This window comes from Leuresthes tenuis, unplaced genomic scaffold (assembly GCF_036924035.1).
Source record: "Leuresthes tenuis unplaced genomic scaffold, fLeuTen1.0.hap1 SCAF_4, whole genome shotgun sequence".
Lineage (NCBI taxonomy): Eukaryota > Metazoa > Chordata > Actinopteri > Atheriniformes > Atherinopsidae > Leuresthes > Leuresthes tenuis.
Window position 1 is genome coordinate 3,870,588 of NW_027325358.1, and position 14,929 is coordinate 3,885,516.

At 43.0% G+C, this 14,929-nt stretch overlaps 1 protein-coding gene across 1 annotated transcript in view; it reads right to left on the reverse strand.

Annotated features, from left to right (window-relative positions):
• Positions 1 to 223: 223 nt before the first annotated feature.
• LOC140304940 (endonuclease V-like) overlaps positions 224 to 14,929 on the reverse strand; it is a 73,823-nt gene continuing 59,117 nt past the window's right edge. Inside the window, exon 9 of the mRNA XM_072383730.1 lies at positions 224 to 283. The gene's annotated coding sequence lies outside the window, so the exon portion shown is untranslated. The remainder of the gene's footprint in view (positions 284 to 14,929) is intronic.

The window sequence follows — 14,929 nt, forward strand, 5'->3', positions numbered from 1 at the left end:
GGCAGATCAGGGACATTTATGATTTATTTCCAGGGTAAACTCCCAGTGTAAAAAGCTGAGTGACCCAAAAATGTAATGAGAACAGCGTATAAAAAGAATCAGTCTGACCCATATCCAGTTTAGATATGGGGCGAGCGCATAAAAAGATAGTTAATCTCACACTTTCTTCTTGGCCCAGCGTAAAGCAGCTGTGGGTTTAATATTTACCGTACTGTAAACACACACACGGCCTTTTAATGGGGCTTCTGAGAGTGCTGTTCTTCATCTTCAGATCCTCTGCGAGCTGACAAGAGAAGAGAAGACAATCATCATCACAGGATGAAAACCAACGAGCACAACTATAAGTCTTTGATGCTTTTAAGTCAGCAGAACTGATGGCCACCTGAAAAAGGCAGTGATTTGGTATTCAGAGGATGCTCTCAGCTCAGAGTGCTAAAACACCAGAGATATGCAAAGTCCAGCCAAGCTGTTGTTTATCAGGCCTCTCAGACGTACCTCTGAGAATTCAGCCGAAAGTTAACCTTAGACTAGAAACACTTCTACCTCAGAGCAAGAAGGAAGCTATTCACGACACGTCTCCATCTTACTTTCAACCAAGAGAGGTTTGACCTACACTCAAAAACATAAAATAAAGACTTTGAGGTGTCAGTGCAACAGTTTTAATCAGATTTAGGATCCACTTCACTTCTGTATGAGGCTTGAAATTTGGGTCTCAGTTGCTTGCATTGTGACACACACAAATGACATCAAATCAGGGGTGGAGGCAAAGCTTGAGCTTGGATTAATGCTGTTAGTAGCAGAGTGTTTTGGACACCAAAATTAAATATCTGCTGGCACTTCTGTAGAATCTGTGAGGGACAAAGAGGACAAAGAAAGCACCTCCTACACTTATAAGATTTTATGTAATGTGGTATAATAAAAAGAAAGTCTGGTTCTTAAAAGTTCTGATAGTAAGGTAAATACAACACATGATATAACACGCCGGATCATGGGGTTTACAGAGAAAAAAAGGATTTAATCTACAGGAATTAAGAGGGTAAATAGCAGCCAGCTGCTGCTGATCAATGCTCTGATTAATTGATCATCAGTCAGTGTGAGCTCCTCTATAAAAGCAGAAGTTCTGTCAGTTTTCAGGTGTGTTTTAACACGATGCCAAGGAGGAAAGACATCAGCAGTGATCTTAGAGAAGCAGCTGTTGCTGCCCATCAGTCTGGGAAGGGTTATAAGGCCATTTCCAGACTATCTGGAGTCCATCATTCTACAGAGAGAAAGATTATTCACAAGTGGAAAACATTCAGGACAGCTGTCAATCTTCCCAGGAGTGGACGTCCCAGCAAGTTCACCCCAAGGTGAAAAAGCCCAGAGCTACATCTCAGACTCTCCAGGCCTCAGTTAGCATGTTAAAGGTTAAAGTTCACCCCAAGGTGAAAAAGCCCAGAGCTACATCTCAGACTCCACAGGCCTCAGTTAGCATGCTAAAGGTCAAAGGTCATGACAGCACAGTTAGAAAAAGACTGAACAAGGATGGCTTGTTTGGAAGGGCTGCAGGAGAAAGCCTCTTCTCTCTAAAAAGAACATGGCAGCACAGCTTAGGTTTGCAAAGCTGCATCTGAACAAAGCTCAAGACTTCTGGAACAATGTCCTTTGGACAGACCAGAGCAAAGTGGAGATGTTTGGTCCTAATGCACAGCAGCACGTTTGGAGGAAACCAAACACAGCATATCAGCACAAACACCTCATACCAGCTGTCAAGCACGGTGGTGGAGGGCTGATGGTCTGGGCTGGTTCTGCAGCCACAGGACCTGGGCACCTTGCAGGCATTGAGTCCACCATGAACTCCTCTGGATACCAAAGTATTCTAGAGTCAAATGTGAGGCCATCTGTCCCACAGCTAAAGCTGGGCTGAAACTGGCTCATCAACAGGACAAAGATCCCAAACACAGCAGCAGATCTACAGCAGAATGTGTGAAAAAGAACAGAATCAAGGTGTTGATTTTATGTTTCTCATAAATCTGAGGTGACAGTTCTACAGAAAAGACTTAAGAAAAACAAATCTGATTTTATTGCAGACTGAGCACAGCCTTTGAGCGTATATATGTCCTTCACACCTTCACAGGCACCCTGTGAGGGAGCGGATGAAAAGAAATGCCTGCTGAGGTCTGAATTGGGGTTGACATTTTGTTTGGCACTTTATTTCCTTGAGGTTTTTTTAAGAATAAAACTATTACTGTTACAAACTATGGTGCCAGTCTCGACTTTATTTACAGCCTACCAGCCAGCGAGGGGCACACTTATTAATGGTTTCAGTGCAAGAACAAACATGTGGAAGTTATATGCTGCAAAAGAAACATGTTCATTCAATGTCATTGTCGTATTTAAGCAGGCTGTCCCTCACCTTTCCTCACTTTGCTCTCTTTTTCCCCCCGTTTAATTTCTAAATGATATTATGTCCATGTGACATTATTGTGGTTATTAACTTGTGTTTCCCTGTTCCAGCAGGTATCCTTTGAATGGCGTTATGGTGTTTTTCCCCCCTCTTTTCCCTCTTTTCTGTCTTCTCAAACCCCAGCTGGTCGAGGCGGATGGCCACCCTTCCTGGTTCTGGTTCTGCCAGAGGTTTCTTCCTGAGTCTGGTTCTGCCAGAGGTTTCTTCCTGGTTCTGGTTCTGCCAGAGGTTTCTTCCTGGTTCTGGTTCTGTCAGAGGTTTCTTCCTGGTTCTGCCAGAGGCTTCTTCCTGAGTCTGGTTCTGCCAGAGGTTTCTTCCTGGTTCTGCCAGAGGTTTCTTCCTGAGTCTGGTTCTGCCAGAGGTTGCTTCCTGGTTCTGGTTCTGGTTCTGCCAGAGGTTTCTTCCTGGTTCTGCCAGAGATTTCTTCCTGAGTCTGGTTCTGCCAGAGGTTTCTTCCTGGTTCTGGTTCTGCCAGAGGTTTCTTCCTGGTTCTGGTTCTGCCAGAGGTTTCTTCCTGGTTCTGCCAGAGGTTTCTTCCTGAGTCTGGTTCTGCCAAAGGTTTCTTCCTGGTTCTACCAGAGGTTTCTTCCTGGTTCTGGTTCTGCCAGAGGTTTCTTCCCGAGTCTGGTTCTGCCAGAGGTTTCTTCCTGGTTCTGCCAGAGGTTTCTTCCTGAGTCTGGTTCTGCCAGAGGTTTCTTCCTGGGTCTGGTTCTGCCAAAGGTTTCTTCCTGGTTCTACCAGAGGTTGCTTCCAGGTTCTGGTTCTGGTTCTTCCAGAGGTTTCTTCCTGGTTCTGCCAGAGGTTTCTTCCTGAGTCTGCCAGAGGTTTCTTCCTGAGTCTGGTTCTGCCAGAGGTTTCTTCCTGGTCCTGGTTCTGCCAGAGGTTTCTTCCTGGTTCTGGTTCTTCCAGAGGTTTCTTCCTGGTTCTGGTTCTGCCAGAGGTTTCTTCCTGAGTCTGGTTCTGCCAGAGGTTTCTTCCTGGTTCTGGTTCTGCCAGAGGTTTCTTCCTGTTAAAGGGAGTCGTTCCTTTCCACAGTCCCTCAGGCTCAGGACGGGAGATTGGACTGAAGACAAGTTTCGGTGCAATCTGTTGGTTTCCTTAGCTCGGATATTATTTTTTTAATTGGCTCCATATGAATTAATTGGATTATGATTACAATGAATTGAATTCCAATTGGCTTGAATTGGACTTTATTATTGAAGTGCCTTGAGATGACAATTGTTGTAATCTGGCGCTATATAAATAAAATTGAATTGAATTGAATTGAATTGTCAAACCAAGAGGGTTGCAGCTTAATGACCTGCACTGTTAATACCAAAGTACTTCAGAGTCGGCACAACTACAACAAAGAGGTTTTCTGCAAGAACAGCTTGTGTTCTCCTCTACATCCTGGTGATTTCTTTCTCACAATTATTTTTATATACATTTACTGTCTTTATGTGATCATAAACCGAGTGGAGGAGCATCCCCTCGCAGTCACTGGAGGACACTTCTGGAGATCTATTTGATTCAATCTAGCAGAGATGGCTTTAATTTCCTGAATCCAGACAGTAAACTGAAATTTAGCCCTGAAATGGATAATTAGAAGTGACTTCCAGGGGATAAAGACAGGCTCTGATCCATGACTGGACAAATATCTAGAAGGAATGTAAGAGGAAAGTGTATAACAGTGGGTTCCATCCTGCAGCACTGAACATGTCGTACTAACATGCCACAGCTATTTATGTTCTGTGAGGCCAGTCAGCAGCTTCAGCCATTATTCTCACTCCTAACTGCGGAGGCCTCAGCCTGCAGCTCCAGTCCAGTTAGTTTGGACCCTATAGCAACTCAACACAAAGCAATTTGCTCCAAGAAAAGCCACCCGGGACGCTTCCAGTGCATTACACAGGCAATTAGCATCGGCAAATAAACTAAAGGAGGGCAGCGCTGAGAGGGAGAGCAACAGAGCGAGAATAGAATTAGAGGCTCTGCAAGAAAGATGGATAAAGAAATGAGAAAGAGAAGAGACGACGGAGGGCTGTTATCACATTACAGGCGGCGCTGGTGCTGTTCGAGACGCTGAATAGGCAGTAAGAAGACAGAATAATAGAGCTGTAATGGCCGGGAAGCTAACCCAGGCTCTGTATTACAGGACCCTGTGTCCACGGCAGCCAGAGGTGGCTCCCAGGTTAACGTTATGTAAGACATGTGAGTCACAGTTATGGAGGCATTATGTCACGGAGGGTCACCCAGCAGAGATATCATTTGGTTTGTCAGGGACTGTTTTCTGCATTATTACACACTCTGCATGAAGCAGGAGGGACTGCGTTTGCTCCGTTTCTAAAGTGGTTTTATAGGAATGGCAGCGTTCTACCTTTCCTCTCAGCAAGTTTAATCCCAAATGATCAAAAATGCAACAAAACCGTAACATGTAATGTGTTCATTTGAGACTTTATTTGATCTAAAACAAGAACATCTTTGTATTTAGAAAACATAAGAAATTCAAACAAAAAGTTCCTTCCTTCCTTCCTTCCTTCCTTCCTTCCTTCCTTCCTTCCTTCCTTCCTTCCTTCCTTCCTTCCTTCCTTCCTTCCTTCCTTCCTTCCTTCCTTCCTTCCTTCCTTCCTTCCTTCCTTCCTTCCTTCCTTCCTTCCTTCCTTCCTTCCTTCCTTCCTTCCTTCCTTCCTTCCTTCCTTCCTTCCTTCCTTCCTTCCTTCCTTCCTTCCTTCCTTCCTTCCTTCCTTCCTTCCTTCCTTCCTTCCTTCCTTCCTTCCTTCCTTCCTTCCTTCCTTCCTTCCTCAACACTTTTTAATGGTTTTGGAAACTGAGGACACTGATTGTTGCAGTTTTTCCTTCCTTCCTTCCTTCCTTTAATGACTCTTTTTAATGCTTTGGGAACTGATTGTTGCAGTTTTTCAGAGGAATCTGTGTCCATTCCTGCTGAATCCCAGATTCCAGCTGCTCAACAGTCCCTGGTTGCTGTTGTCTGGTTCTCCTCTTCATGATGCTCCAACATCTGCAGCAGGAGACAGATGTGGACTGCAGGCAGGCAGCCGAGCTCACACACTCTGTGTGTCTGAAGCTGCTGGAAGTCCTGCAGAATGAGGTCTGGCATCGTCCTGCTGAAATAACCACGGACCTCCCGGGAAAAGACGGCACCTTGATGGCAGCATCTGTCTCTCCAGAACTCCAACATCCAGCTGTGCATCAGTGGTACCTTCACCCAGATGAAGCCCTCCATGCCATGGACTCTGATGCAGCCCCAGACCATCACAGACGCTGGCTTTAAACCTTCCTCTGAGAACAGCCTGGATGCTCTTTCTCAGCAGTTTTTCCCAGAAGCAGCTGAAACGTGGACTCATCTGCCCACAGAACACGTGTCCACTGTCTTTCTGTCCCTCTGAGATGAGCTGGAGTCCAGAGAACTGGGCCGTGGTTCTGCTCAGAGCTGATATATGGCTTCCTCCTTGTGTTACACTCAGTCCTGACGCCCTCATCTGTAACTAATTAATCTTCTGATAGCAGAATCTTCCAGAAATACGTTTCCTCCCTGTGGTGATGTCACAAAAAGCTTCTACAACAACCAAAGTATCGAAGTATAATCAGCCTATTAATATGCAGCTTAACTGTTTTCAGAGCTAATTAAAAAATAATTAAACTAACTGTTGTTTTGCTGATTTTTCCAACACTTCCAGGACCGGGGAGGAAAAGGAAAAGGTTTCCTGCACTTTTTTTTAATAAAACATTGGCCTAATGTTGCTCTCATCACCCGAGGAATCATTTTTCAGTGCATTGTAAGATAAAAAGTTGCCTCGTTCCTTTTAAAATGTGGAGTGCAGGCAAGGTCAGATTGACAATGAAAAGTTAAAAAAATGGAAGTGACCTTTTCCCATTTATTCTTCTGCTTTCCCACCGTCCCATCTGGCCGCCCATAATACACACCGCTTACAGCAAATATCCTCAGTGTTGAGTGTGACCTCCCTCTGATATTAACACAAGCCTGTGGTGATGCACTCTATCTGTATGTGTTGTCTATCAAAAGGTTACTGCTGATAAAAGACAAATAATGAACGTTGGAACCAACACTGCTCCTAAAATACAGCTTTCATGGCTTATGATTCACATTTAAAGCTGAGAAAGGTTACTCTTAGAGGGCTGAAGCGTTATCGACATGCATCATTTTAACTAATATATAAATCGATCCAAGGTTGATGCCAAACACGCAAACAGAGCACTTTGCTCTCAGACTGCAGCTTTAACTTGTGGTTCCTGGAGTTTCTAAAAGTAAAATGGGAGGCAGAGCCTTCAGTTATCAGGCCCCTCTCTTGGGAACTGGATCTCACTGTGGGTATAGGTGGAAGAAGCTCTCTTTACCGTTAACATTAAGCTTAAAACGCTCCTTTTTGATACAGTATTTACCCTGAAACATCCCTTAAGTTGATCTGCTATAGGCTTGATGTAGCTATGCTGCCCGTTCCCAGCCTCGGCCGGTCGTACAGACGGATGTTGATGAGCTCCAGCTGCAAATACAGCTGCTCCACCTCGGTTGCCATTGGTTACTGTTGTTAACTGTGCAACCGGAAGAAAAAGCAAATTGCAGAGCAACGTGTTCCCTGAACGCAGAACTTCGAATGCTCAATGAAGACGTCACATCGACGCCGGCAACGTTACGGAGGAGTATAAACTAGGACTAAGACTGCTGCACCTCTCTTTCTCAGCAGATGCACTTTATCTGTATGTGTTGTCTATCAAAAGGTTATTGCTGATAAAAGACGTAAACGTTGGAACCAACACTGCTCCTAAAACACAGCTTTCATGGCTTATGATTCACATTCAAAGCTGAGAAAGGTTACTCTTAGAGGGCTGAAGCGTTATCGACATGCATCATTTTAACTAATATATAAATCGATCCAAGGTTGATGCCAAACACGCAAACAGAGCACTTTGCTCTCAGACTGCAGCTTTAACTTGTGGTTCCTGGAGTTTCTAAAAGTAAAATGGGAGGCAGAGCCTTCAGTTATCAGGCCCCTCTCTTGGGAACTGGATCTCACTGTGGGTATGGGTGGAAGAAGCTCTCTTTACCTTTAACATTGAGCTTAAAACGCTCCTTTTTGATTAAGTATTTACCCTGAAACATCCCTTAAGCCACCGCGAACGTCTTCTCTGTCGCCTGCTTCAACATCTGCAATTTAGGCATTTGTTCTTCAATGTTGATGAGCTCCAGCTGCAAATACAGCTGCTCCACCTCGGTTGCCATTGGTTACTGTTGTTAACTGTGCAACCGGAAGAAAAAGCAAACTGCAGAGCAACGTGTTCCCTGAACGCAGAACTTCGAATGCTCAATGAAGACGTCACATCGACGCCGGCAACGTTACGGAGTATAAACTAGGACTAAGACTGCTGCACCTCTCTTTCTCAGCAGGTACCCCTGACCTGGTGTCATGGTGCCCGTTGTCTCCTCTTTCCTGTCCTCCCAACTGCCAGCTGGTTAAGGCAGATGGCCGCCCTTCCTGGTTCTGGTTCTGCTGGAGGTTTCTTCCTCTGTCGCCTCGTGCACGCTCAGGACGGGGGATTGAATCGAAGCGATGCTACGATGCGATCTGATGGTTCCTTATAGGAAACTTTTCATGAATTGACTTGGATTTTAACTAATTTGAGTATAAAAAATGGGACTATATCTTTAAAGTGCCTTGGGATTACATCTGATGCGAAACGGAGCTATAGGAAAATAAATTGAATGTTTCAATAAAGCAAAAAAAGATAATCAAATATTGATGTTATGTGGCATTTGTCAGGGTGTGTTCAGGTTTTATGAACAGCCTCCAGTACTCATGTCTGTGCTGTCAGACAAATCAGGAACTGTGTGTCAAGCAAAACTGAACCATTCTTCAAAAAAAAAAAAGGGAGAAGAAGAAAGCCTCGAGCTCTCTGAGGGATGAAGGAAGCAGAAATCTAACAAGTCCCAAATTATTGATGTTGTTGCTACAGGTAACCTCTAAAATTAAATAGAGGCTCGGAGTAAACAGGACCACAATATCAGAGCTTATTTTTTAAAGAAAAACTCTCTGAATTTGAGCATCTTCAGGCTGCAGCTGTGATCTGATCTGTGCTTAAACTGATATGAACCAATGTAACCAGCCATACATGGGGAGAACATGCACACTCCACACAGAAAGGCCCCAGCCGGGAATCGAACCTGGAACCATCTAACGGTGCAAACCACCACACCACCGTGCAGCCCCAGACTTATTGTAAAAAGCTAATTCAAAGTGTCGATGATGTCATAGACCCTGATCTAAACTTTCACAATTACACGAGGAGTAAAAGTAATTCTCTGTTAATTCTTCTCAGACTTATTTTCAGGCTGCTTTTTACATTCAATTTTCAGAATTCAATATAACTGAAGATCCTTGTTCCAGGCTATTAATGGACAGGCTCTTCGTGCTATGGGGCAGATATTTAAGATCTCTAATGCTGGACTCACACCAAACGATTTTCACAGCTCCGGACTAAAAACTGACAGTCTTTAGGAGTCTAACTGGAGTCTCGGCGCGCTCCCGTCATCTCGATCGTTAAGTTTAAGGCGGTAATCTGCGCTAAATTTAAGGTGGTAATCTGCGTTAAATTTAAGGTGGTAATCTGCAGTCTGCGACCGCGTTTCATACCGGTCTTTCCTTGTTCTTGGGTTTTAGATCATATCAAACGTGTTTAATATTATCGCAGGTCGCAGTGACGTAACACAATCAACAACCAATAGATTAGCTCTGACAGCATCAGAAACAGGAAATAACAAACATGTCGGCGGACGTAGAAGAACGAGCCATATTCTGTGGCGTTTTCTCTTCTTTTTGTTGGGTTTTTCACTACAAACCACTGCACAGACAAGAGCAGCTGCAGATAAAAGCTGCTTCTCCGCCATTTTTGTAAAACTTCTGCTGAGCATGATGGGAAAAAAATCTAAAAAATCTAGTTGTAGTCTTGTAAATAGTGACCCTACAAAATTCACAGTATTTGTAAAATCTTTAGTCTGAGGCTAGTCTGGGACTAAAAACTCTAAACACTAGTCTTTAGATGTGAGCTGATAGTCTTTTGGTAGCATGAGTCACTTGTTTCCTTTGCCTTTCTCCAGTTTTCTTCAAATCTGGTGAAGACACTCAGACTTAATGCATAATATGCAATGCAATATCTCTTGCCCTGCAGGGGATGAAGTCATTCATGTATAAAATTGAAATAACTTTCAAAATGAAAATATGTGCATGAATTAGTTGCCTCAGGGCAACATTATGCAGTTGGACCACTTAGGGCCATGATGCTAATGCAGAGCTTCATGCATCCAAATCCCTGATGTGCACCTGGTTAACGGCACACCGGACAGTCATTACAGCCAAGGTACCAGGATGCAACGGTACTCATAAGTGCAATATCCACCTCTGTTTTAACCATCAGCAGGTGTCTCCTGACGCCTGAAACAGAAGAGTTTTCAATGTCAGACACATTCAGTCGTACAGAAACATGCAGACAGACCGACTCACGCATGAATCTGGGGACACACAAGCTTCCTTGGCTGTAAGATTAAATGTTTGAATAAAAATGTACATGATGAATTCTCAATCAGTTGCTTGTTTTTCGTCCTAAATCTAAAACGTGAGTATTTACAGAAAACCATGACATTTCAGTACCCTTGCTGCATGTCGTTGCCTTGACAACAAAGCAATTTCCAGTGGTTTTACCATAATATGATTGCTACAAATCTGTTTAGATATTCTTTGAATTGTCTTTATTAAAATACTCATTTCAATGAGCTGATAATGAGTGGATGTTAATATCTGTGCAACAATCTGATTCCTCTGAGACGACAAAGTGCAGTTTCTGTGCTTTTATCAGTGAGAATAAATGCAGGATTTCACCTGTGCACATCTCTGCTGTCTCCACCTGGATGCAAGAGCAGCAATCAGAGCCTCGCCGAGAGCTTATTCTTTTTTAACTCGGGGAGATTGGTGACTTTCGAGCTGTTATGTACCTTACATCATTAGGAAGTAATGAAACTGATCTATAATTTACATGACATGTGCAAATGGGCTTTCATTTGCACGAGGACCCTCATGAAATAATGTGTACGAGAAACAAAGAAACCATTCTGCACAGGCTCCAACAACAGCTGGCTTCTGGATTTACTGATGTGAAAACACAGATTTACATGTGATGACAGAACCCTGACCCCACAGACACGTGCACACGCACACACACACACACACACACACACTACAAATGCATGCAGCAGAAAGATTTGCACACAGAGTTCTCTGGAGTCAGCACTTTTCTTGATGGTAAACAAGCCTGTGAGCTGCTTTGCCATGCTGGTCAGGCTTCAGGCACTGCAAGTGCACGTAACATTAACCCACACACGCACACTCACACTCACAGAGCTGTAAACATTAGCAATATTTTCCCATTTCCTCAGCAGGGCAGGTGGGAGTGCAGTAGATCTTCAGCCCTTCACTGGTAATAATCTGCTTTACACTTCACTCTGCTGAGGAGATGAATCATGGAGGATGGGGTCAGTGTGTGAGGGAAAGGGCTCAGATGTGCCCTGCGAAGGTTGGCCTTTATGGTCCTCAAGTGTGTGTGTGTGTGTGTGTGTGTGTGTGTGTGTTTATTCGGGGAGGAAGACAGACGCCAAGGATCTTGTACAGATAATGTCAGCAGAGGTGTAGGTGTTATGATGTAAGCTAGACTTCAACTTCAGAGTAAAATTAAGCTATTATTTGCTACAATTAAAGAAAACAACTTGTATTTTCTCTCTGTGAATGCGTGGGTTCTCTCCAGGTATTCCAGTGCCCTCCTGCCATCCTGAAACTTGCATGTTAGGTTACCTGGTGATTCTAAGACCCTGAATAAGATCCTGAGTAAAACCCTGAATAAGATCCTGAATAAGACACTGAATAAAACCCTGAATAAGATCTTGAATAAGACCCTGAATAAGACCCTGAATAAAACCCTGAATAAGACCCTGAATAAAACCCTGAATAAGATCCTGAATAAGATCCTGAATAAGACCCTGAATAAAACCCTGAATAAGACCCTGAATGAGATCTTGAATAAGACCCTGAATAAGACCCTGAATAAAACCCTGAATAAGACCCTGAATAAAACCCTGAATAAAACCCTGAATGAGATCTTGAATAAGACCCTGAATAAGATCCTGAATAAGACCCTGAATAAAACCCTGAATAAGACCCTGAATGAGACCCTGAATAAGATCCTGAATAAGACCCTGAATAAAACCCTGAATAAGATCCTGAATAAGACTCTGAATAAGATCCTGAATAAGACCCTGAATAAGACCCTGAATAAAACCCTGAATAAAACCCTGAATGAGATCTTGAATAAAACCCTGAATAAGACCCTGAATAAAACCCTGAATAAAACCCTGAATAAGACCCTGAATAAAACCCTGAATAAGACCCTGAATAAGACCCTGAATAAAACCCTGATTAAGATCCTGAATAAGACTCTGAATAAGATCCTGAATAAGATCCTGAATAAAACCCTGAATAAGACCCTGAATGAGATCTTGAATAAAACCCTGAATAAGACCCTAAATAAGAGCCGATTTTTTGTGTAACTGAATCACATAAAATTGAGTGAATCCCTAAATCCTACCTTACCTCCCACCTGTGGTACAGAATCAATCCTCCTGTATTCACATCCCTGCATGTCACACATTCAGGAAGAAACAGCACATAAAGTTAAAGTAGAGTTACTTACATTTATATATATATATATATATATATATATATATACATATACATATACGTATTTCACTGACCTATCCCCACACAAATAAACCCAAAGCCCATTTCTTTACTCAACCTTATACAATCCAACTCGGCTGAGTTAGTCCATGTTGAATTCTCTCTGTGCTGAATATGCCTTCACTGTTCAATCCGTAAAAAGTGTGATGAAACTGAATGTCACGGAAAAATGTTTCATAACGGAACTTTATAAGCCTCATTCTCCCTGAAGTTTAAATATTATATGGTCGGTTTCATCACGAGTGGTCAGTCCGCTGAAATATTACATTAAAGTGAAGGGACAGCTGAGACGTCAGCTGTGATAAAATGGAATTTGGAGTAGGTGTGATGTTGCAGTTCCAGGTCTCAGACCTACAGTGTGTGACGTTAGCAGTGACCTGACTGATGAGGACATGGCGGTGTGACAGAGAACCTGCCACCGAGCCAGTCCCCAGGAGACGGCCGCCACGTACGCAAACCGCTGACCGACTTACAGAGAGAGAAAAAACCCCAGAAACACGAAATTTATGGGCAGCATCTGCAGTGTGGTGACAGGCCCTGATCAAAGGCTGAGTTTTTAAGAAGTTGTGCCTTCATGATTCAAAATGACACCAACAACACATTTTATAGAGGTTGACGTGTGCAGGATCAGTGCTAAAGCAGCTAAGGTAGATGTGCATCTGTGTGAGACACTTTTACACATTTTACATACACTTATATTGGGTAGAAAATATAATGTTAACGATTAAACTGCTAAAAAGGTTAATGTTCACATCGAATTGATTGGAGATGAAATATTGCAAATAAACTAACTGGCTGAAAGAAGACATCCTGCTTTGTGAGAACCTTTTATAGATAATAAGATGAGTCAATGAGCAACTTAAAGGGGACATATTCAGCTTATATTTGGGTGAATGAAGGAACAATAAATGCATAAACTTCATAAAAAACATTTCTACATCACTTTACCAGATCACAGTATTATTATCCAGCCTCATCGTCTTCATCTCAAGTTCAAAATCACGCTTCATTCACTGTCAGGAAGGAATCAGGAAGCGGAGACTCTTTTGCACTTAAATTTTCATCTATACTTAAAATAATAATAAAAAAAGAAATGAGCTAATAATGCTCTCCCAGTACTTTGTATAATGTTCAATGTCTTGAATAGGACATCTGACTTCTAATTTTTGTTCTTTCACATTACCGAGTCGGGAGGTGGAATTTCTGATTTCCCATTTGTCATTGAATGCATCACTTGCAGTTCTTCTTCTTATTATTCAGGATCTCATTCAGAGTCTTATTCAGGGTTTTATTCAGGGTTTTATTCAGGATCTTATTCAGGGTTTTATTCAGATCAGAGTGGACAAATCAGAGTCCAACACCAGAGGCTATGAGTGAGATTCAGGTGTATGTCTATCCCACATGGGTTTAGCACTGGTGCAGGTATTATTGCCCACTATACTGCTAATACCATTATTATTAACTGTATTAAGTGTAGCAAACAGTGGTGAAAAGCAATATCAGTAATAACACCGGAGGACCTTCTAGTATTTGCAGCATCTGAAGACACTGAACAGGGTTTAGTACAAACGTACCAAACTGAATGTGAGCAGCAGAGATCACAGAACGTTGCTGGCAGTCATAACATCAACAGCTTGTCTGCTGAAGCCCACTGGCGCCTTCCCCAGGAGAAATGATTTGGAAAAAAAACTCTAAGACTGAATGCTCCTCAGCAAGTGGAAATGAAAAGGAACCGACTGCTGCTGTGACGATACCACTGCATACCTCCTTCGTTTTAGCCCGTTTCAAATGGCTGCGCTGTCATTTTAAAAGCCGCCACGGCGTCCAAACTAATCAGAAATCAGAAAAAAGCAAAGAGAACCGGTGAACGGTGAGAAGTTTGGTTCTGGCCACGTCACGTCCGTCTCGCCCTCCCTCGTGACTTCGTGGTTTCCGATCCAAAGCAGCTGCTTACCACGAGCTGACAACTTTAAAGAGATGCTCATTAAGAATTCCACTTGGGTCGCTGCACTATGATTCAGCACCATGTCTGACATTTGGGTACCGGAGAGAGGCTGGAGTCCCTCCTCTTTAGCAGAAACAACTTTTAGTAAACTTTATACACTCTCTGAAATCTTATATGGCGGTGAATGAATGGAATCACTGGCACAAAGCATGTCATACCCCGGTACGATAGGTGGCGCTGTCCCCATTTCAGCTATCGCTAATAGAGCCACTTCCTGTTGACGTCTTCACCACCAACAACAGCAAACTCAGGCATTCAGAAAGATGGCGAACGAAGTGTTTTTAATCGTATTGAATTGAACAAAATCGTATCGAAATCGTTGGCTGAATCAGTGGGTCTACATGATGAGATGAACTGGATTACAGCTACAGTTGGGTTCTGCTCCTTATCTGAGGGTAATTATCCTTGGATATATGGCGGTGAATGAATGGAATCACTGGCACAAAGCATGTCATACCCCGGTACGATAGGTGGCGCTGTACCCATTTCAGCTATCGCTAATAGAGCCACTTCCTGTTGACGTCTTCACCACCAACAGCAACAAACTCAGGCATTCAGAAAGATGGCGAACGAAGTGTTTTTAATCGTATCGAATCGTTGGCTGAATCAGAGGGTCTACATGATGAGATTAACTGATAGATTAACTGGATAGTGTAGTAGTATGATTGCCACCTTCCATGTGGG